Source organism: Bidens hawaiensis, unplaced genomic scaffold (assembly GCF_021521415.1).
Source record: "Bidens hawaiensis isolate Kalapana, Puna unplaced genomic scaffold, B.hawaiensis_p1.1 tig00021722_1, whole genome shotgun sequence".
Classification (NCBI taxonomy): domain Eukaryota; kingdom Viridiplantae; phylum Streptophyta; class Magnoliopsida; order Asterales; family Asteraceae; genus Bidens; species Bidens hawaiensis.
In genome coordinates, this window is record NW_027493381.1 from 10,059 (window position 1) to 34,469 (window position 24,411).

Sequence of the window (24,411 nt, forward strand, 5' to 3'; positions counted from 1 at the left end):
ATGTGCTCATACGCATGGAATGTATGTGTATGGAGGCCATACGCATGAACCATGCGCATGGATGTGTCCATGCACACAGGCCTATAAATAGGCTTATCTCATGCACATGAACTTAGAAATCCTAAGCCTGATAACAATTTGTATCATTCCCAAGTGGGGTTCTCTCTAGGATGATAGGTCGCCTAGATATACGCATCTAGGTAGATAAAGTTTAAGCGTATGTATGTACATACGTACGTATGTATGTATGCATGTATATGTGTGTATATGTGTGTATGTATGTATGTATGTATGTATGTTTGTGAGCATATGTGCAATGTGTGTGTGTGCATGTATGTTCATCTGTATTCATTGTATTCATTCGGTTAAATACAATGAGGAATCATTCGGCTCGATATCAACATATTTTCCTCAAATAGATCAATGTATCACTGTTAGCGACTAGTTCCTCTCTTGTAAATCATTTTTATAGTTACCGAATGACTTAATCCTTCAAGTCACAAAATTCAAAATCGCAAATCAAGTGTGGGATGCACTAAAGACAAGATACATAGGAGTGGATCATGTACAAATAGTGAAAGTTCAAAGCTTACGAATAGTATTTGAATTGATGTAAATGACGAAACTAGAACTACTGGCGACGACAGGCAAATAGCCGCAGATCTTCCTTTGGTGACACAGTTTTGGCACGCGAACTTCTACACTTTGTTCCAAACAATTTTTAGAAATAGTTTGGCACACGAACTTTTACACTCTGTTCCAGACAATTTGTAGAAATAGTTGCTTCTAAAGAGGAGTATCCAGACCCAGACAGTAGACGTATATCTTTTGATGAAATAGCCAGAAGATTAAAGGCCTATGAAGAATGAATCTATTCCAACGAAGAAAAATACGATGACACATTACTATTCACACGCCATAAAGCAAAAGTTGGTCAGATAGTATGGTGCAAACGATGGAAAACGGCGAATAAAGAGTGATTCTCGATACATAGTGTAAGGATAGATCTCTTATAAGTCAAGAAGAAGCAATAACAAAGAAAGGGATTATTCCGAGCAATGCAAAACGAGTTTATATGATAAGCCTCGTGTCATGTTAGATTAATGTAAAAAACTTGGATCCTATGCTAATCACAAATATCTAAATAACAAACACAAGAATGGAAAATCTATTTTAGTTGTAATTGAAAAGGAAGAGTTGTCCCTCTTAATGACAATATAAAGAAGACAAAAATTGATCCATGATCAATAAGAAGAAACAAGGTCGTGTAAAGAAATTAAAATTGAAATTTTTGTTTAGGGAGGAAACCACAAAGAGTAGGTTGATTATTGTGATATGATCAAGAGGAGAGAATCTGTGATAGACCATACAAAAGAATCATGTTATACGGAGTTGTGCAACAACCATACTTAAACGTTTGTGTGAAAAAATAAGAGAAGTGCGAACCAAGTGTGTGAGATGATCTAGAACCCGTGAGAAAACGAATACAACCAAAGTGATACAGAATATGAGATTAAATGATATTAGACAGAAAAAATCAAGGATACGTGTGAAACAGACTCCTACGATTTGTGAAAGATCGATCAAGATCAAAAGAAGACAAGTTGCATGAAACAGGTCAAATCTAAAAGGAAGATATATGTTGGGTTGAATTAGACTTTTTCTAGTCAAACACAAGACCAAGAGGAAGACACATATTGACCTACGACAATTGGAGATAAAAGGACGCACGACAAGGCATGAAGCCAAAATCATTGAACAAAGAGGCAGTAGTTAAGAAAAGTTGCATAAGTTAACAATCAAAGAAGAGTAAGCTAGTCACACAAGTGAAGGGAAATCAAATTTAGTTTCAGTCAAAGAGTGAGACATGGAACAAGTCAAATTAGAGAGGGGGAGGAAGACATATGTTGTGTTAAATTTCTCTTTTTCCAATAAAGCATAAGACCAAGAAGAAAGCGTGCGGCAAGGATTGACGTAAAAATCATTGAACAAAGAGGTTATGAAAGCAAATTTGCATAAGGTAAAACTCAAAAAAGAGTAAGCGAGTCAAACGGTTTAAGGGAAATTGAATATTTTAAATCAAAAGTCAAGCAAGATATGGTACGACGTGTATTAGATGAACAAGAAAGTTGGACATTACACACCAACCAAAAATTGCCATAAATCCTTGATTAAATAGGGAAATATTGGAATTATAATCTAAACTTTTAACTATATCCTAATTTTCACCATGTAAACTTGTATTATTAACTTTAACCTTGAGTATGATTGTGTTAAGTTAGTTATGTTAACGATGTTAAGTTAGTTATGATTCAAACAATCAACTAGTTAGTTACTTCAAAACTATAGATATGTGTAAACATATGTAAATTATATCTATCAATCATATACAATTCTCTATCTTTGTTCTTGTTATGTACTCATCCATACCTTTTAATACATATGTTACTATAAGATTGTTCTTAGCTTAACTTAAAAAGGCTAAAGCACTTGATTGCTCAAAATGCACATTTGTTGCAACATACTTATGTGACACGCATTTATTGCTTTGAGAACAAGTCATACGATGACCCAATTCCAATGTTGTAGACTAAATCAAACATAGGATCAACTAAACCACGTAAATGGATATTTTTTTAATAGTTTATCATTTGGTTTATATTCCGTAGTCGTTTTCTTTTGTTTTTTTTGTGTATAGAATGGCATATGTGTCTTAAAAGTTTGTGTTGTAGGGTGCACTCGAATAGGGGAATGAAATAGCAGTGAAGCGATTAGCAAGAACATCCACTCAAGGACTACAAGAGTTCAAGAATGAAATCATCTCAATATCTAAGCTGCAACATCGCAATCTTGTCAAGCTCTTTGGATGCTGCATAGAAGGAGCCGAGATCATGTTGATTTATGAATACATGCAAAATAAAGGCCTTGATTCCTTCATATTTGGTAAATGAAATAATGAAAAACATAGAAAACTACCAAATTAACAAGGACATGAACTAACTTCAAACTATTCAACTCGCAGATAAAACTCAAAGCCAACTACTTGATTGGCCCATGCGTTGCGACATAATCATTAGAATTGCCCGTGGACTTCTTTATCTTCATCAAGATTCTCGTCTCAGAATCATACATAGAGATCTCAAGGTAAGGAATATATTGCTTGACAAAGATATGAGCCCAAAGATATCGGATTTTGGCATGGCTAGAATGTTTGGTGGAAATCAAATAGAGGCAAGGACAAACAGAGTTGTTGGAACATAGTGAGATTTATCTACCATATCCTATATACAATATACTTAGTGAATCGCTTATATTAATATGATATATTACAGTGGCTATATGGCGCCAGAGTCAGGAGGTGGTGTCTTTTCCATAAAATCAGACCTGTATAGCTTTGGCGTATTAATGCTAGAAATTATGTGTGGGGAGAAAAACAGAGAATTTTTCCATAAAGAACATTGCAACCTTACTGGATTTGTAAGTTACTCTTAATTTTAATTTTGAAGGTGCAAACTGTGAAAAGCTTTGGTTTTACTTCTTTTTTTTTATTGTTGATGCATAATTTGGTATTCATCAACATAAACTAACCAATTTACAAAGATATGTATAGTTAAAATAAAAAACTAATACTAAAATAATTAATCTAACATGTCAAAATGACGTGGTGCAAATATTTGGCACGGTGGCTTTTTCTTAATGTGGTGGTTAACTTTAAAGATTACTCAAAATGAAAACGTTGTTATACTATGGAGAAAAAAAACTAGAACATTTTGAAACAACATAACATAATAGGTGCCTTATTTGTTCTTGACAGGCATGGGGACTTCATAATGAAGGCAAATCCTTGCAATTGCTTGCTAGGTGCCTAGGTGAACCAATCAATATATCTCAGGTTCTACGGTCAATCCATGTTGGTTTATTATGTGTCCAACGCCGCCCAGAAGATAGACCGACCATGGCTTCTGTGATTCTGATGTTGGAGAGTGAGGGTCCATTGCCTTCACCCAAAGAACCAAGATTTTATGTTGGAATAACTAAGCAAGATAGTAGACAATCTACAAGCTCATATCAAATAACTTCTAACAATGATCTTAGCATTACAATGTTGAACGGTAGATAAGCTGAAAGATATATGTTAATATACATTTGCAAGAGATAAGCTACAAGATCTATCTTAACTTACTCAGTTTTACCAATACCTTCATGGAGTACAGTACAATTTAGCACCCTGATATTTTGTTCTCTTAGAGCATTCACAACTTATCCCTTAACTTCAAACAAAATTACACTAAAATCAATATCTTCATCTTTACATTTCTCTTTTCCTTCGCTCACAATCACTTTCAAAAAACATTAAAAATCAAGGGGCGAACAGTAGTTTTTCAAATATACGGAAAAAACACTACATTTTCTCTCTTTTTAACTCATAACACCCTAAACTGCTCCTTGCATTATAAAAATCTCCCTCGTAAAATTAGATGGATTAAATGTGGATGCTTTTAGTGTATAGAAAAATACCACCATTTTGTAAACGAAGACACATAACCAGTATTCCAACTTCAAACCATCACACTTATTTCACCAATGTCCTCATGTCTCTTCAAATTCCAAATTCTTAGCTCTCTTAAACGTACTTACGTGGATAAGAGATTTTATGCATATCTTCACTTGACTACATATGTAACATGTGTTTATTGTAATAGTACCACACTACCACCTAGTTTACCAACAAATTTGAATGAACAAGATCATCATCTAGTATACACAAATCGTCTACTTGAATGCAGATTGTTTACAAAAATCATAATGCCTGATCTTGTAACATGTTTAGTGTGGCAGTGATATAGACATTCCAAATATAGAAAGGTACTTTTCTATCTAGGTTGCAAATATGTGACACTTAATTGGTTGGATGAACTCCATTCATGATTACTAGATGAAGATTCTACTTCTTGTGGTCTCCTTCGTTCTGTATAAAAACCAGGCTGTTTTGGTTCGGGCAATGGAATTTCACTACTTAGCATAAGAACCACCATAGTCATGTCTGGTCTGTCTTCAGGATACTTTTGCACGCACAGTAAACCGACGTGAATCGATCGCTTCACTTCTGAGTGCACATACGAACCCTGAATGGTTCCAACAAGCAACTCCAACTGCTTACCATTCTTGTATAGCCTCCAAGCCTGATTAGCAATGAAATTCATTTTAAGAAAAAGATGAATGCAGTATAAAGATTAGTGGCTAGGTTTTAATACTTCAAAACTTACATGTCCAAGAAGATTGAGATCATGATTGGCATGACGAAATCCTCTATTTTTCTTTCCCCTTATTATCTCTAGCACCAATACACCAAAGCTAAAGACATCAGATTTGGTGGAGTATATGCCATCAATGGTATACTCGGGTGCCATATATCCGCTACACGATATTAATGAACGAATAAATTATATCTGAATTAAGGTATAATATGAGTTTAAGCTCCATTAATTTAGGGTATTCACCATTGAGATTTATTCACGGAAATGCCCAAACCGATGCAAATGAGCCGGTTTGAGATTTATACGGTTCAGTTTACAGTTTGAAAAGTAAGGCTTAATGGTTCGGTTTCATGTTTTAAACCATTCAGTTTACAGTTTGAGAATGTATTAATGATATGTATAATATTCATGAATTATCAAGTTTATCATTTTCTAAAATTCATAATACAAGCTAACTCTTGAAAAAAACAATTGGTTTCGAACCTCCCGAATGGTCAACCCAGCCAATTGTAGGGTTCTTAAACCGTAATCAGTGGTTTGGCATAAAACTTTTGTCAAACATGGCTGAAACGGGATGTGAATACCGCAAGTTAATGATGATAGAAATGAAATACTTACTAGGTTCCCATCACTCTTCTTGTATTTGCTTTGGTGTCACTTCCTTCTAAACTTCTTGCCAAACCAAAATCTGAAATTCTCGGATTCATATCTTTATCCAATAATATGTTGCTAGCTTTCAAATCTCTATGAATAATTCTTAGTCTTGAGTCCTGGTGAAGATAGAGAAGCCCCCTTCCAATCCCAATTATAATGGTGTAGCGCTTTGACCAGTCCATTGACTTTCTTTTTGCTTCATCTATCATCCACATAGATGGAAAGCAAATGGTATATTAATTTACTTGCACTTGTGTAATAAAGAGCAAAATGTACCAAAAATAAAAGAATTCAAGCTTTTATTGGGCATGTATTCATAGATCAGCATTCTTTCTTCTTCATCAATGCAGCATCCTAAAAGCTTCACAAGATTTCGGTGCTGAAGTTTAGCGATACATCGAACCTCGTTTTGAAACTCGTCTAGTCCTTGTTTTGATTTTCTTGAGTGCCTTTTCACAGCAATTTCTTTTCCATCCTCCAAGATTCCCTGAAAATTAGTAATTTTAGTTAAGTGGATATAAGTTTACCTGCACATTACAAGTTATGCAGCCATAGAATGATATATATAATTAGCAAGCTTTCTTCATGGGAGGTTGTTTTTCGCGATAAATAAGTCACAGTTAAAAAGTCCAGTTATATTTCGAAATGCGTGTACAATCTTGAAAAACTTTACCGAACTAGAGATTTCCATTCTCATCTTGTCCCGTTTACTTATGAATGCGCTATGTTTAGTTGCATTTTAACTTGAACGGGCCAATATACATAATTTACCTAGAAGGGGAATGGATCAAATTAGTCGAATAAGTCAAACATGATGAAAATCATCCGAACGACAAACTTTAGTACATACAAATATACAACCTCCTAAATCATTTTTATTCAAAAACTTTGTTTATTGTAATATTGAGGTTTCTATGCTCATAAATAGCAAAATTTTATAAATACAAAATATTAAAACGTGAGCAGAATACTAAGTATCGCAACTTATGAGTAATATTACCTTGTACACAGGCCCAAAACCGTCTTCTCCAAGCTTACATTCATCTGAAAAGTTGTTTGTTGCATCCACTATTGTATTGAAGTCAAACAATGGCAATTCCCAATCTTCCTCCCTTTTATCATTGGCAAACTTGTTTACCCGAACAATGACACTATTTACACCTATAGATACAAACATATGACGTTGTAAGTATTAAGTGATCGACATATCGTTTGAAAAGATAAAGGATTTTGGATATACCAGAAACATAATGGTTCTTCTTCTGCTTTCTTTTCCGGTAAACAAACAAGCATATGCCTAGAAGAACAGTAGCCGACACGAGCACAGGAATGACTATAACTCGAACACTTCTCTTTGCCTTAGCTTTAGCTTTACTATCTGCTGCATAATAAATGTAAAAATCTTGGACAAAAGTGTTACAGCTTGAGTTGTAAAACTATAACACAATATTTGAAAAACACATCTTTTATTTGAAAAATTATAACACAATATTCATTTTGATTAATGTTGATTTTTTTTAATAAAATCCAGTCACGTGTAATGCTCGAGAAGGTATTTTGGTCATTTTACCCTTTCAATAATATAAAAAACGTAGAAGAATCAATAAAAAAAAATTAAAGAAAACCCACCATGTTACTCGTTTGACCTGTTACCCAACCATATAAGGGTGTTTTGATCTTTTTCACTTTTTTAATTAAAAAGAAAGAAGTTAATACAGAAATTAAATATAAGCCACTATCTTAGTGGTTTTGACTTGAACCCAATCTACTACTTTAATAAAATACTACTGTAGATTTAAACCACTCACTGATTACAAACCCTAGGTCATCGCCATTGTTGTTATTTCCCATCTTCGTTCTCTGATTGCATGTGCGATGTCTTTCATCCACACCATAGCTGCTGATTCAGATCGTTTATTCATTTTTGAGCCTGAACAATCATAATCGCTACTTTAATTGCAGAACATGAACCTTCTTCTTCCCAACGCAATTGAAAATCGTCACCCATTTTCGCATGCTGCTTATTATCAGGTAAGCTAACAATTCCTTCCTTTAGATCCTTCGATTTTCATGTTTTATTAATTTGAAATCATTTGGATTTTTGATTAGCTTTTGTTCAGATTTAGATATCTGTGTACTTAATCTGTGTCATATAAATTGACATGTAGGCCATACTTAATTTGTATTTTCATAGCCTGCAGATAATTGATGTTAGTCTTAGAAAAAAATCATCTTTCTTTTACCCCTTTTCCAAATTATATATTTTTAATGAACCTTCTATATTTTATTGTTTTATGAGAATTAGCTTTTAAGCCACCTGTTTTTTTTTTTTTCTAGCTAATGTTGGTTAGATTTTTTTTTTAACTCATGAAACTAAATTGGAAGTGGAATAGAGGGAATGACAAAGTACCAAACACATAGCCGATTATCCGAGACTTTTTACTATTTCAACTCATTTACGTATCAATGGGCAACATGAGTGATTAAAACGAGGGTGAATCAATTGTTTTGACTGAAAATATAACACTTTGATTTCATGGGAGCAGAGCCTAAGCAACTTGCATTCTCCACCGTTCTCAGAATTACATTAGGAGGGTTCCCAAGTGTTAGTATTCTCTTTAAAGCACATGTATTAGGGTTGATGTGATTAAACTTTGTGCACTATAATATAACTAGATAACTAAAACTCTTGGTGCATATGTAAGGGCGTTTTAGGTATATTCTTATGATTATCATGGTACTCTGGCAAAGTCTATTATTTTTGCCGGTTTGGGTTTTCGTTTTGACATTGCGAACTCTTGTGAATCATGAACTTAGTTTGACATGATTGTTGATCCACCATTTTATCAAAATTGTTTACAGCTGTTCGGTTAATAAGTAGATTGGTCAAAATGATGAGAACAATTGATTCTACTTTTACGCTTATTTGCAACTTATTTTGGTTATGCCATTTGTAAATTATACTATAAAATTAGTTAATTGATCTACATGTTTCCCTATGCTTTATAACATTTTTTTTCCTTTATTTTGTGTATTGTTGATAGGATCCTCAAAATTCAGTGATGGTTATATGTGATGAAAGCTCAAGGAGGCTTTTGGAAGTGAAACCATTCTAGCAATGGATATACCTCAGTTTTTGGTCAACCATCATTTATATAAGCGATGATCGTATTGACTGGTATGTGTTTTAGACTTCTATTTTGTGATTTTGTTTTAGTCTATCCACATTAATATTGTTTTATCAAGACATTATTGATTTAAATGTTAACAGAAATGCGGACCCATTTTGATTAAACTATTTTTATACTTCTATTTATCCAGGTTTACAACTAATGACAGCATTCTCAGGCCTATTATATCTTGTGAAGTAACTTGGTACTGACTGTGTTATGTTTGAATTTTTTTAAACGGGTTTTTGTGTTCACATTGTTAGAAATATGTTACATGGCTTTACAAATCAACTTTGAAGTTTTATTTGTAATGTTGCTAGGCCTTGGCCCATATACGAGCCGATGGTAGTTTCAATGTGGTTGGACTTGATAATCTTTTCAAGCAATAATCTACAAAAAGAGTTGGCAAAAAGGACCAAAGACGAAATGTATGGATAATGCTTCCTTCAAGTTTTTTGTATCTCCACATTATTTTGTTATTGGTATTAAATTTTTATGGTCAACAATTGTTAATGATTATACTTTTTTGTGTTTAAATGGACCAGGAACAGAAGCTTCATCTTCACCAGCTCAATCAGTAAATTTTACAAAATTATAAGTTTCCTTGTATATTATTTTAGCTAAATATTTTTTATGGATGAAATCAAGGGTTTGATATGAGAAAGGTACAATCAGGGTTTTTTGGTTAACCTGCGCAATCATGTATCATGTTTACCTAAAATATGTATTCTTTTATTGTTGGATGGCTACAATCACGCTTATTTAGTTTGTTTAAATAATTATAGATATTGAAGTCTACCAAATTAATTCATTATTATTACAACTTCCTAAAGTATTCCCCAATCACACTAGATTAATATTGAAAATTTGAACATAACTTTCACCATGACCATAACCATAAACAAAAGCAAGGTCAATCACTATAAAAGGTTTTTTATTGGTTTGCACTTGAAAAAACAGGTGCTCTCACACAAACAACTATACAATCTTATCAAGAATTACAATCAAGTATAGACTAGAGATTTTGACTTTTGATAAACAAGGTTTATTGGCGAATACAACTACAAATGTAGTGTATATGGGAATTTTTAGTTATTTGTAAAATACTTGTGTAATGTTTGTTTTGTAATTCCTATAATTTTAATGTATATTGTAATTGTATTAATAATATACAATAATTATGTTGTTGATTGTGTTTTGGCTAATGTTTAAATTTTAAAATATTAATCAATTTTCCGTGTAATACACGGGCCTCAAACTAGTCATGACAATATTTTAGTCTTTTTACTCTCTTAATAAAAAGAATTTAAACAATTAAATAAATAAATACATAACCCATTGTCTTAGTGGTTTGGCATGTTACCCAACCAGTCTGACTCGTCAATTTTATCACGTCACTACTGGAAAATAGTTCATTTCGTACAAAATTTTTACAACATGTAATTCTAAACAAATGTAGTCGAATTTCCAACAACAACAAAACTAGCCCTAGTTTTGCTACAGTCCTGCAACAAATTAGTAACAACACGATTTCTCGTGGAAAAATTGTTGCCAACTATCCAACAAAAATACATTTACCAATTAAGTTAATTATTTTTGCTAGAAAACTATTGGAAAACATCATGAATATAATTATTTGTGTTATATATAGTATTATAGTTTTGTTAGAAAGTTATAGAAAATTAAAATAAATAAATAAATAAATATAGGTTTTGTTGGAAAATTGTAGAAACCTTACAACAATATATATTTGTATAATTCTTTTAGGAAAAGTTATTGAAAAAACGTTGAAAATGATTTTTCCGCAATGTTTATTTCCCACGCAGGTTTTTGTAAGAAAATCATAAAATAGTTTTCCAACAAAAACCGTCGTATTGACTCATTTTTCAGTAGTGTCAATACGACATGTAATAAAGTTTAGTCGTACCTAATTCCGAGGCAGCCATTCTTACATAGATAACCTGCCCATCTTCTTGTGCATAAGATCTAATATCAACCAAATCAAACACCCACTTCCTGTTCTAACATCCAAAGTCCCATAAGCCGTACAATTACACTTCCTTAAACACACATTCTTACACTCTTCAAGATTCATACTCACATTAAACCAAGTCTTCCTAGTATCCGGTACCTTAACACCTAATTGTTTCACAAACCCATCACCTTCACATTCCAACTCAGCTTTCCTCACATACCCGTTAAACATATTTCGTGTACGGTTTAAAATATTATTATTATTATTATTATTATTACTGATGAGTCTGCCGGATAATGTAATCCAGCAAAGCCACGTCTCACAAAGGCCATAGATGGATTAAGATTCGCAAATATGAACATATATATAACAATTTAGAAAGTTCAGCTTGTATTGTATATCTATATGTCAATGCTTTGAAGTTGAATAATTCAAAGCAATTTATACCAGTATACCACAATAGATCATACCATCACTCAAATTCATTGACCTTACACATTTCACGGTTGACTTTTGATCAAAGGCACTAGTTTTATACAACAATTATCACAAATGTCAAACTGCCATCAATAATTTCTATAACTTATCTTACCTTAAGTGTGACATTGGAAACCTTTTGGTCTTTTGCCGGGAGTTGATGTCCTACGGTGAAGGGCACTACTTGTGGTTTACATTTTGATACCGTATATGCAACATACGTTGCATATTTAACACGAGACTTGATGCCGTCAGTGCTACACTACATATTTCACATCTAACACTTCCCTGAATTTAAATTATCATAAATTGCTTTGCATATTTTGCGATCTTTTTAGCAACTCACAATGTTTTTAAGAAAAAAATTAATCCGGCCCAAAACTTGTACAAATTTTAAAGAGATGTAAAAGGTTTCGTAAAGTCAATCACAATTCGCAAGTACTTTGTAATTCGTTTCATAAATTGGTCGCAAAAGTGTCATGTATCGTCACAAATTTATCGACAAATATTTCTGTCACTAAAAGAGGTTGCAAAGTGTTTTTGGTTCATAAACAGATTAGCTATGGAATGATTTTGTTGAAGAAAACCATTTTTATTTTAGGGCATTTGCAATTAAAGTGATTTTTGTTGAAGAAATCAAGAAAACCATTTTTGTTACCATCCAAAGGTGACTAGATCATAAGAATTGTTTTGTAATTATTTGACAAAATGTGATGATTGATGGCCATGTCGTGTCCACTTCTGGAGGTCCACCCTAGACTTCTATGAACGTTTGTCCCATTCAGATTCATTTACTAGCATATAAATGCATATTCAACGATTCTAGCATAATCTTTGACGCCTTTAAATATACGTTTTGACTTAACAACTACGCATTATTTCCAAATTTGTTATTGAAATTTTTTAACAAAACAAATATATAAGGCGAATAATAACTTATTAGCATGTATCTAAGGACCAGATGTTGACGATGTCACAACTCACAACGTGTAAGGCCCGGTTTTGTTTGTTCAAGTCTTTCATATTTGTATTACATTCTTGTACTTGAAGCCCATTGGGCATTTATTAATGAGATGGGTGTATGACATACTCACACTATATAATGTGTGTGTATGGAATACACCAACCAACCCTTTGCATTATTATTTTGTTCAAGTCTTTCAAACCCTCTCTAAACCCTCACCCTCACACTAACTTTCGGCTCTCTACACACACACAAGATCCGAGATCTCGGTCCAACTAGTTGTTTCCGCCAACTAGTTGTGAGGTTGATCCAAGAACAACTAGTATCTTAGTTTGTTTTGTTGTTTGATCCAGTCAGGGGACCTATACAACACAAGATACATCATTATTTATATAAACTAGGGTTTCATCCAAACTTGACAATGTAGACTTTTGTTCCAACAAACATTTTAATTGAGAAAATGTTAAATAGATAAACATTTTTATATGATCGGAATTTATTTATTTTGTGAACAAAGAATACGTCTAAATGCCCAATTAAAAGTGGTTTAGTCACTACCTTCTCTGGTATGATGATTAAATTTCAAATACCAACGAGTTTTGGCCTAACGGTATTGTTGTCCCCCTCTATATATTTTATGTGATGAGGGTTTGATCTCTCATCATACAATAAATAGTACATGGATTTAACGGTGTAGTTTAAAAGCCGTTCAAAAAATTAAAAAAAATATAATTTTACATAATTGAGAAAATAACTTATGGGTAATTCTTTCCATCTTTAACATATAACTAGTTTTGTACCCGTCGCATTGTGGCAGTACATTAACGTGTATTTGATTTGTATGGGTTAAGTTTGTAACAATATTGATACATTCAGGTTCCATCCTACAATTGTTAGTTGATTTATAAGCAAAAAGTTTCAAATTTTTATGACAATTGCAGAAAATCATATGTTAAAATAGCATTTAATGTTTCGCATAACGTATTTGTGTCCAAATGAATACAAGGAATATTTGTAAATATGGGGCTGAAGTAAAACTCTATTTTCAGAAAACTATCTTTAACTCGTGTAACACTATTTAAAACGTAAGTGCAGAAAACTATCTTTAACTCGTGTAACACTATTTTCAAAAGTAAAACATTGGTGTTGAAGTTATTCAAATGAATCCAAGGAATATTTGTAAATGTGGGGGCTAAATCATTTGATAGAGGACTAGAGACACTTGTTTTTTAAAGCGTATAGTCTATGGTTATTGATATAATTAAAAATAGGGTAACAACTTAGAGGTGGGCAAAATAACCGGTAGACCGAACCAACCCGAAAATCGAATCGAAACCGAACTGGTTTGAAACCGATTATCTAGAAACCGATTGAAACCGTAGGTTCGGAACCGGTTTGTGATTTTCTTCACCGAAATCGGTTAACCAAAACCGATCAAAACCCAAAATGAAAGCGATCAAAACCCAAACCGAAACCGATCAAAACCCTAGCCAAAGTCGATCATAAATTGGTCAAAAAAACGGTTTCAACTTAAACCAAAACTGATCATACACCGGTTTTGAGTTGTAAACCGGTTTACGCACCTCTAAAACAACTCATAATATTCGTTGAAAGTTGAGAGGGCCAAAATTATCTAATGGAATTAGAAAGACCGAAGTCCAAATGTCAAAAAAGGCTATTATTGGAAAGTTATCTGCTATGACAGTTAAATAAAGGAATTTGTAGGTCAACTCAAAGTTAGGAGAAAATTATTTATATCGAGTCGTTTTGAAAATATTTATATTTTTATCTATATTTATGTTAGCTAGATCGTTACATATTCGAGCTGTTTTTATCTGTTTTTTTTTACAATGGAATTTTATAAAACTAACCTACTAGCAAGACGCCTAACGGATAACTTACAAAAATAAAATATAGTTTTGGATCCACTCGATCCCCTTAACCTTACCTTACATTTCTGATTTCTACCATAATTATACCATAAGAAAGAAAAGTAAATAATGTCTTCCAGAAGAGTATATTTCAATTCTGATTTGAGGAGAAGACCATGTTGTTTCTAATCGTCATATCACCCACCAAACAACATATATTATCAATCTCATCAACTCCTTTTTTTTTCAAAGGACGGATCGTATCTTCAACCCAACTGATAAGTTCCAAGCCCCATAATCTAACTGAAACGTGACATTTCTCAAAAACATGTGTAAATTCCTAATATATTCGAGTTGTTTTATGTCTTCTTTAACATCCTTGTTTGCTCTCTGTATACAGAGATGCTGTTGTTTTCATTGTAATATAACAAAATACATATTAATGCGTTATCAAATTTATTAATTTGTTTACGCTTTTCAATGATATTATTTAAACACAAAAATATAAAACGAATGATAAACAAACAATATATGAAAGAACAAGTAAAACATAAAGTTCCCAACTATTATATAATCATTACCTACATATGATAATAAAATACATATGCAAATCAAGCCCCACGAACGCGGGAATAAAATGATGTCAAACATATACATAATGGACTTTGCTGATCCATATATGCCATAAAATATTGAATGATGGGGTATTAGCACCACTTAATTAAAGATTAGCAAAAAGAAATATCAAATTGTTTTATGGTTTGACTTTGTCAAAGATTACATTAGGGCTGTCATTTTTACCCGAAACCCAACCTGAAAAAACCCGTACTTGAACCCGAACTAACCCGACCCGAAAAACCCAAACCCAAGAAAAGACTAGCCCGATCCCGAACCGAAGTACTTCGGTTGGTTCTCGGGTTTGATATTAAGTTTCGGGTCAACTCGAAAAACCCGAATAAACTTTTAGTTTTGAAATTAAATATATTTTAGGTATAATATGTTAGATCTTAACCACTAATATTATTATTGCCTTAATCAACTATTTTCATTCCAACTATTATGGATCAATTGTTTATTGTTAATTTATGTTTTCCGTTTATTACGCTCAATTGAATACGATTATGGCTCGAGTTAGTTGAACTCTTCTTTTGGATTGTTTTATTTAAGTTACATATGTTGGTTTCGTATTTGATTATTTGCGTTACGAGCAAAAAAGAATATGATGCAGGATTATCTCCGATATCTTTTATTTTTATATTTATTTGAATTTCCTATTTTATCTTATTTGGTTTCCTAGTTTAACTATGATTCTCACCTATAAGTTGCGATCAAGGGTTTATTGTTTATTGAGTTTTTGATTGAGTTTTATATTAAAAGAGCATTGTTCTTGAGCCTTTTGGTTCGTTTATTTGCCTTTAATTAATCATGAGTCTCTCGAGCCATTGATCGCTTCCAAAACTGCATCAGTTGATATCAGAGCTTTTGGTTCTCAAATGGCTCGACGTGAGGATGAATACTTGTTTGCTCGTAGATTCGCCGCCCTAGGCAACGACATAAGTATGGCTGATTCACGTGCTCACGGTAGAGATTGGTATTCTACTAGCAGAGTCGCCACGAGAGGCAGCAGTGGAATCCATCCCGACCCGCGGGATCTTGAAGAGATCAAACGACTCCGACAATGAGTCCACGATCTTGAGGAGATCAAACGACTCTGACAACGAGTACGCGATCTTGAGGAGATCAAACGGCTCCGAAAACGAATCCGCGATCTCGAGTTACAACGGGAGATGCGCAAGGCGAAAACCGAGTCGAGCACCGTCGTCTGAGACGAAGGTGGCGACGGAGAGCAGCAGTCGTTTAGCCGTCATCCAAACCGGTTCGATGAACCGATCTATCAAGAGTGTTTATCGGAAGAAAAACCCATATTCTATGAAGATGGCAATAATTTTGATGAAGAAGAATGTTTGTGTGTGCAAAGTATTCTTAGCGGAGTAACACGTGATGAATCAATTTCCAAGATCATTATTGATGCAAGACTAGATGGTTTTATGGCTATTGGTAATAAAACGAGTGCGGATGGAAATCAGGAAGTTTGTTTGGAATTTCCATTAATCAAGGCTTCTAATTTAGACTTGATTATGGAGCCAAGAAATCAGGTAATTAGTTTTTAAATGGTTGTTGAGATTTCATCAATTACTTCTTTCAATAATGTTGACTTTCTCGATATTCAAAATGGAATGGATATTATTGTGGAAATTACATTTGCATAACTTCCATGCATTGACCGATTTCATCATCATCATCATCATCATCATCATCATCATCATCATCATCATGCACATGAGGATAAGATGGCTTATATTAATAAAGCATTTAACAGTTTCAGTCCACATGATTTAATAAGCAATATTCGTGGGATGTTGAAGAGGTAGGTCCCAGCAGAGCCCAGTTGAACCCGCAAGACTCATCTTGAAGAGGGACGTCTACGCAAGGACCAACTGCTTCCGCAGGACCCACCATGCTCAGAGAAGACCTTACGCGCAGTACGCCAGCTGTTCCCGCAGGGAAAGCCTCCCAATGGTGAAGTACCCTGCTTGTTCCCGCAGCTGCGGATACAAGCCATCAGGGAAGGCTACCCGCACTGATAGCAAGGCTACACGCACAAGGCACTAACTCGATACTTCAGTAATGTCACCTGAAGGAATGAGCAAGGCGGGAATACTCCCGCCCAAATGAGCCAGTCCGTATGCTTCTGGAAGATCTTTTGTACTATACCTGCCAAGGTATGGGCAGAATAGACGATCTGACCAAAACAGCCCATGAACCAATCACAGGATGACAGCTCACCGACAACAGTACGAGGAGGAGCACCCTCTAGTACTGTTTGTCACTATTAGCCGCTGCCTACTCACCAACACTCACTGTGAGACGTGCGTAGCCTACAGTTGGTGGAACAGTGCATAGCCGGCAGTAAAGGAACAGTATACAGCTGGCCTTGTCACTATCGGCCGCAGCCTATCCACCAACCAGCATGGCTTGTGCGTAGCCCACTGTTGGTAGAACAGGGATACTATTCAGCGGGCTGTACCTTCTTGGAAACCTACCTTCGGCTATAAATACTCCAACACCTTGGAATGGTAAGAACATCATCTGATATCTCATTATCTTATCTTCTCTAGCAATCTCTTAATATACACTTATATTCAGAGCAATCTAGTCTGATTCTAACGCCGGAGGGTGGTCACAAGGAGGAACCCCCCCTTCTCAGTGACGAGCTTACGGTGTCTGTTTTGCGGGTCACCTGAAGAACAACTTTTTTTGCTGGACCTCATCCTCGTGGGAAACATCTATTTAACCCCCAGATTGTCCGTAATCTGCCCGGGGTCGATTAGTGTTTCTTCATTGGCGCCATCCGTGCATAAAAGCTAGAACTAATTCTTAGTTTTTTCAAAATTTCTGAAGAAATGGTTAACGTTACTCCGGTCCCAAAGCCAGTAAGTGACCAAGAAACCCCGGTAACCACAACCCCAGCAACTGGGGGGAACACCGGCGGTTATACAAATTTTACGAACACTACCCCGGTTACCCAAGCCGGGACAAGTGCAGTAAACAATATTTCACTGGGGTTCACTGATGCCCAGTTGGAGAAACGGACGAGGGTCCCTCGCCAAACACTCGATCAAGTTAAGGCGTGGGCCGAAGCACGTCAGAAAGAGTTCCAAGCTGAGTTGGATGAACGCTTGCGTTCACTTCAACAGGCTGACGAATTCGGCAGTACTCGCCAACATCTCAACATGAACAGTGAGTGCGAGTACTCGGACGATGAGCGGGAAGAATCCGATACCGACGCAAACCCTCGCCATAAGGCAAAAGGGAAGCGTAAGGAAACCGACTTCCAACCGACAAGGAATTCTGGAGAAAGCTTTAAACCAACAAACGCGGGGAGAAACCCACATGATTTCTCCAAAACCTTTAGACCAACTGCTACAAATGCAGGAAAGTCCAAGTTTGCAAGGGACATTGCGGAAGCAATCGCCCCGAGAAGTGCCAAACAAATGTCCAACATCGGCACTTATGATGGTCTATCCGACCCAGACGATCACTTGAACAGATTCATTGCGGGGGCAACCGTCAGTAACTGGACGGAACCCACGTGGTGTTATATGTTCCAGATGACACTGGTTGGAGCGGCCAGGGCATGGTTCGATCGTTTACCGGTCCACCACATCTATGATTGGGCGGACTTTCAGAACAAGTTCAGCCAACACTTCAGCCAACAGAGGAAATATACTGAAGAACAGTGGACGATCCTCAACTGCGTTAGAGAGGAGGATGAATCTTTACTAGACTTCATCACTCGCTTCAACTCCAAAAAGCTGAGTCTGGGCAACATAAGTGAAGATCTTGTTCGCGCCGTTTTCATCCAGGGCGCCGAATACCCAGAGCTTATCCGCACGTTGACGGGTAAGGACGGCATGCCATCCACATGGGATGCCATCATGACGGCGGCCAAGCGCTTTGCCGAGACAGAGAAGCAACTGGGTAGGGATCTTCCCCAGAGTACACACCTCTACACGCAGAGGACCAGAGAAAACAATGTTCGGATCGCCCGGCAGAACAAAAAGAGGAAGCTAGGTATTTGGCAGTCAAGGGTGAACTTTGACACCTCATCCAGCTCTCGCCCTCTTGTTGGCGGAAGGGATAACACACACCCTTCAAGCCGAAAACACCGGTGGACGCCACTCACCAAAAGCGTCACGGAGATATTTGCCACCGAAAAACTACCATGGCCAAAAGCTCCAATGATCCGGCAGCGACCTAATGCGGATCAAAGCAAATCCTGAGACTTCCACGGGACAAAGGGTCATAGTACGGAGAATTGTACATCCTTGAAGGGTATTGTCGAAACATTCGTCAAGGATCGTGGCATCAATCAAGAAGGGAGGAAGGAATGATAACCGGTACAGAGGCAACGGACGAAAGCCCGTTGACATCAGCATCAACATGGTTCATGGCAACATCAGAGGAAGAAAAAGGCGAGCGACAGAACCATGCGCGTGGAAGGAAGCTGAGGTGCGCTTCCCGCGAGTGCCAGGAGGACCCAGCAAAGAAGGCCCTATCGTCATCAAAAGCCAGCTGGGGCACTACATCACTTCTCGCACTCTTGCTGACAACGGCGCCTCGTCAACGGTGATGTACAGGCAGTTCTTCGACAAGCTAGATGACGAAGACAAGGAACGCCTGGAAACGGTCTACGCCTCGGTGGAAGGGTTCGACGGCAGCACAAACACCCCCTGGGTATCCTATCTTTCCCCGTCACTCTTACGGACGGGAATCACTCACGCACAGAAGATGTGGATTTTGTCGTGATGAGGAAGCCACACCACACATACGACATTCTCTTCGGAAGAGACGGGATGGCAAGATTCAACGCCGTGGTATCTTCAGTCCACGGCATGATGGGATGGCCAACAGCTGAGGGTGTAGCGATGATCACCGGCATTCCCCAGGTATGCATCGCATCTGTCTCATCTAAACCCAAACCAAAGATGGCTAAACCAACCATCACCGAACCAGAAAGATGGGCCTTAAATGGCAAATACCCTGACCAGGCCGTTACCATTGGCCCAACAGTTGTTGATCCCACACGCACCTTACTCAAACGCTTACTACAGAAAAACGCTGACATCTTCGCGTGGACACCAGCTGACATGACTGGTGTACCCCGAAGAAAGGCAGAGCATAAGCTCAAGTGCGATCCGGCTGTCACGCCAGTCGTACAAAAGCGCAGAGTAATGGGGCCAGAACAAACTAACGCGTGTAGAACCCAAGTCAAGGAACTCCTTGACGCAGGCATCGTACGCGTTAGCAGATATCAAACATGGGTTGCAAATCCCGTTATGGTACCGAAGAATAACAAACAATGGCGCATGTGCATAGATTTCAAGGACTTAAACAAAGCATGCCCCAAAGATTGTTATCCGTTACCCGAAATTGATCTTAAGGTGGATTCGTTAGCACCGTTTCGCCTTAAATGCTTCCTGGATGCGTATAAGGGGTACCATCAAATCCACATGGCCATTGATGATCAGGACAAAACCGCTTTTCGGACGCCCGATGGCACATTTTGTTATCAAATGATGCCATTTGGACTTAAGAATGCCGGGTCCACATACCAACGCCTGATGGACAACCAGTTTCATGCCCAAATTGGGAGGAACTTGGAAGTCTACATGGATGACTTGGTCATCAAAAGCCCTGACGCAGAAGCGATGTTGAAAGACATCGAAGAAACTTTCAACACGCTCAGGAAGATAAACATGAAGCTCAACCCGAGCAAGTGTGCCTTTGGAATGGAAGAAGGGAAGTTCTTGGGGGTCATCGTCACTAAAGATTGCTTCAGAGCGAACCCTGAAAAGGTCGAAGCCATTATCAAAATGGAATCACCTACTACCATCAAACAGGCTCAGACACTGAATGGACGACTAGTCGCACTTAATCGCTTTTTGGCATACCACGCGGATAAGTCGTTTCCTTTCGTGTCAACGTTGAGAAACTGTTTAAAGAAAAAACACTTCCGCTGGACACCAGAAGCGGAAGCAGCTTTTCAGGAGATTCGGTCACGCTTGATCGAACTCCCAACGCTCACAGCACCAAAAGCGGGGGAGGAGTTAATCCTATACCTTTCCGCAACAGATAGAGCAACCGGGGCGGTCCTGCTAGTGGAACGGAAAGGCATCCAGATGCCAATCTATTATGTCAGCCGTATCCTAACAGACGTAGAAACCCGGTACTCTACCCTCGAAAAATTAGTCTTAGCACTTATACACGCTTCACGCAGGTTAAGACGATATTTCCAGGGTCACCCAATCACCATTCTCTCCAACTTCAAACTTGCAAACGTTCTACGCAAACCCGAGTTATCGGGACGCCTAGCCAAATGGGCAATTGAGTTGGGGGAATACGCGATAAAGTATAAGCCAAGACCAACCATAAAAGGCCAGGTTTTGGCCGACTTTATTGCGAAAGTGCCTGCATCACGGGAAAAAGAGTGTCAGGAAGAGGCTCAACCCTCTCCAGCACAGGACATCAATGATGTCTGGCGACTCTACACTGATGGAGCAGCCAGTAACGAGGGTTCAGGCGCAGGGCTGAAACTAACCAACCCAGTAGGCCAAGAATACACTTACGCTATTCGACTGGATTTTCCAAGTACGAATAACGAAGCCGAGTATGAAGCATTCTTGGCCGGGCTGAGAATTGCGCGTAAGATGGGAGTGAAACACTTGGAAGCCCACGTGGATTCCATGTTAGTAGCCAACCAAATCAACGGGATGTACACGGCTGTGAACGACACAATGGCCCTGTACCTCGCACAAGCAAAAACCCTTATGCGCGATTTTAACGATTGCAAAGTCATACACGTCAAGCGTAGTGAAAACAAATCTGCGGATGCGTTAAGCAAGCTTGCATCATTAGCCTTCACCCACTTGGGAAAGGACATCCGCATTGAACTCCTCGAGGCACCTTCAGTCCCGCACAAGGAAATTTGTGTCATCCAAACCGGCACAGAAACGTGGATGACACCAATAATAAATTACCTTGCGGCAGGTACACTACCAGAGTCAAAAACACAGGCAAGAAAACTACGCTGTAAAGCACTGAATTATCAACTCATCGATGACATCCTTTACAGACGTAACTTTCTTGGCCCACTCTTAAGATGTGTGGACAACCAAGATGCTGGCTACCTCCTAAGGGAAGTACACGAAGGCATCTGTGGAGTACACGCAGGTCCACGCGCTGTTGTAGCTAAGCTAAATAACGAGGGATACTTTTGGTCGGGGATGCATATGGATGCGCTGGCATACATCAGAAAGTGCAGGTCTTGTCAGCTCTACGCACCCAACACGCATCGCCCGAAGAATGAACTTGTTCCGGTCACCTCTTCATGGCCATTTCAGAAGTGGGCCATCGATGTGACAGGCCCATTTCCTACAGCAGCAGGAAATGTTCAGTTCCTAGTGGTAGCCATCGACTACTTCACCAAGTGGATAGAAGCAAAACCCTTAGCCCAAACAACCGCGAAACATATCAAAAAATTTATTTGGGAGTTTATTATTTGTCGTTTTGGACTTCCACAGAATTTGGTGAGCGATAACGGCACCAACTTTGCTGACAAGAAGCTACAAAAGTGGCTGGAAGAACTTCAAATCACCCACACTTTTACCTCAGTGGCGCACCCGCAGGGTAATGGTGAGGTAGAAAGAGCAAATAAGAGCATCGTCGAAGGCATAAAGAAAAGACTCTTGGAACACAGATCCGGCTGGGTGGACGAGCTTCCGCACGTCCTTTGGGCAAACAGAACGCTGAAAAAGGCCAGTACGGGAGAAACCCCGTTCAGTCTCACTTATGGCACTGAAGCCATGGTCCCGGTCGAAATTGGTTTACCCTCACCAAGGGTCTTGATTCAGCCAGAAGACAATGATGCGGAAAGACGATTAGACCTTATGCTAACCGAGGAACGCAGAGACTTAGCCGCAGTGCGTGAAGAGAACTACAAGCGACAAATGCAAAAGTACTACAACACGCGGGTAAAACTCTGCAACTTCAATGTAGGAGACTACATACTGCGTAACAACGAGGCTTCGAACCAACAACGCCCAGGAAAACTGGCCCCGGTCTGTGAAGGGCCATACATTATCAAAGAAGTTCTGGGAAAGGGCGCATACCGGCTCGAAAGGCTCGATGGCACTCCCATCCAAAGAACATGGAATGGAGCTCAATTACGCAAATGTTATATGTAGATCAATTCCAAACTTGTAAAGAAAAGGCCTAGAGCCACTTCTAATGGAAATGATTCTCCTTTCACCATGTGTTGATAGCCTTACCTTTATACTTATGAACTTCCCACACTGATGTGCCGGTATTCAACGCATAAATGTGGGAAGAAGTAAGTCGTTACGTGTGGAAGGCGGCAAAACCCGCATAAACACAAAACGGTAAAAATTTCAGAAGAAAAGGAAAACCTTCACGCAGGTCAGTCATAGGTAAACTTTGGTCATCCCACTAAATGAAAGTGCCGGTCCTAACCGCACAAATAATGATAGAGGAAACTGAACTAACCTATTGACAACCGCGCGTCGAACGGTTAACTTATTCAAAATGCTTAGAAAATTTCTAACAGAAGAATGAGGAAAACCTCCACGCAGGTCAGATGTAGGCAAAGTTTAGCCATCCTACTAAGTGCAAGTGACGGTCTTACCCGCACAATGACGAATGAGGAAGCAAAACTTCAACCTATTATCTACCACGTTCAAAGGTTAACTTATTCTAAACACTTAGAAAATTTCAAAGGAAAAGATGAGGAAAACCTCCACGCAGGTCAGATGTAGGCAAAGTTTAGCCATCCTACTAAGTGCAAGTGACGGTCTTACCCGCACAATCACGAATGAGGAAGCAAAACTTCAACCTATTATCTACCACGTTCAAAGGTTAACTTATTCTAAACACTTAGAAAATTTCAAAGGAAAAGATGAGGAAAACTTCCACGCAGGTCAGATATAAGTAAAGTTAAGCCATCCTAAGTGTAAGTGACGGTCATACCCGCACAATCATGAAAGAGGAAGCATAAACTTATAATCTGCCACGTTAAAAAGTTAACTTATCTAAGTACTAAAGAAATTGCTAAGTTAAATCAAAACATGCGTAAAATAAACAAGGCAAGGAATTAGCACATAATCTTTATTCCATCAAAATTCAAATATTACAAAGATTGCTGGGTGCATACCCGCATACAAAAGAAGCTATACAAAAATAAAAATCTACTCTAATGGTGGAAAGGGATCTTCAGGATCAAGCTTCAGGACCACTTCCACTTGGACCCGCACCATCAGTAGAGCGTGGCGGTTCAAGGAAAGCTTTAAGGATAGCTAGCCCATCATCAGCAGCAGCAACTTCGTTCACCTTCTCCACCACCGGATGCGGGAAGGCGGCATACTGGTTCACTACTTGGTCATAAACAGCTTCAGTATCCACATCA

The 24,411-nt window shown here is 37.8% G+C and overlaps 1 pseudogene; it reads right to left on the reverse strand.

Moving 5' to 3' along the window:
* Positions 1 to 4,802: 4,802 nt before the first annotated feature.
* LOC143564110 (G-type lectin S-receptor-like serine/threonine-protein kinase At4g27290) overlaps positions 4,803 to 24,411 on the reverse strand; it is a 76,143-nt pseudogene continuing 56,534 nt past the window's right edge.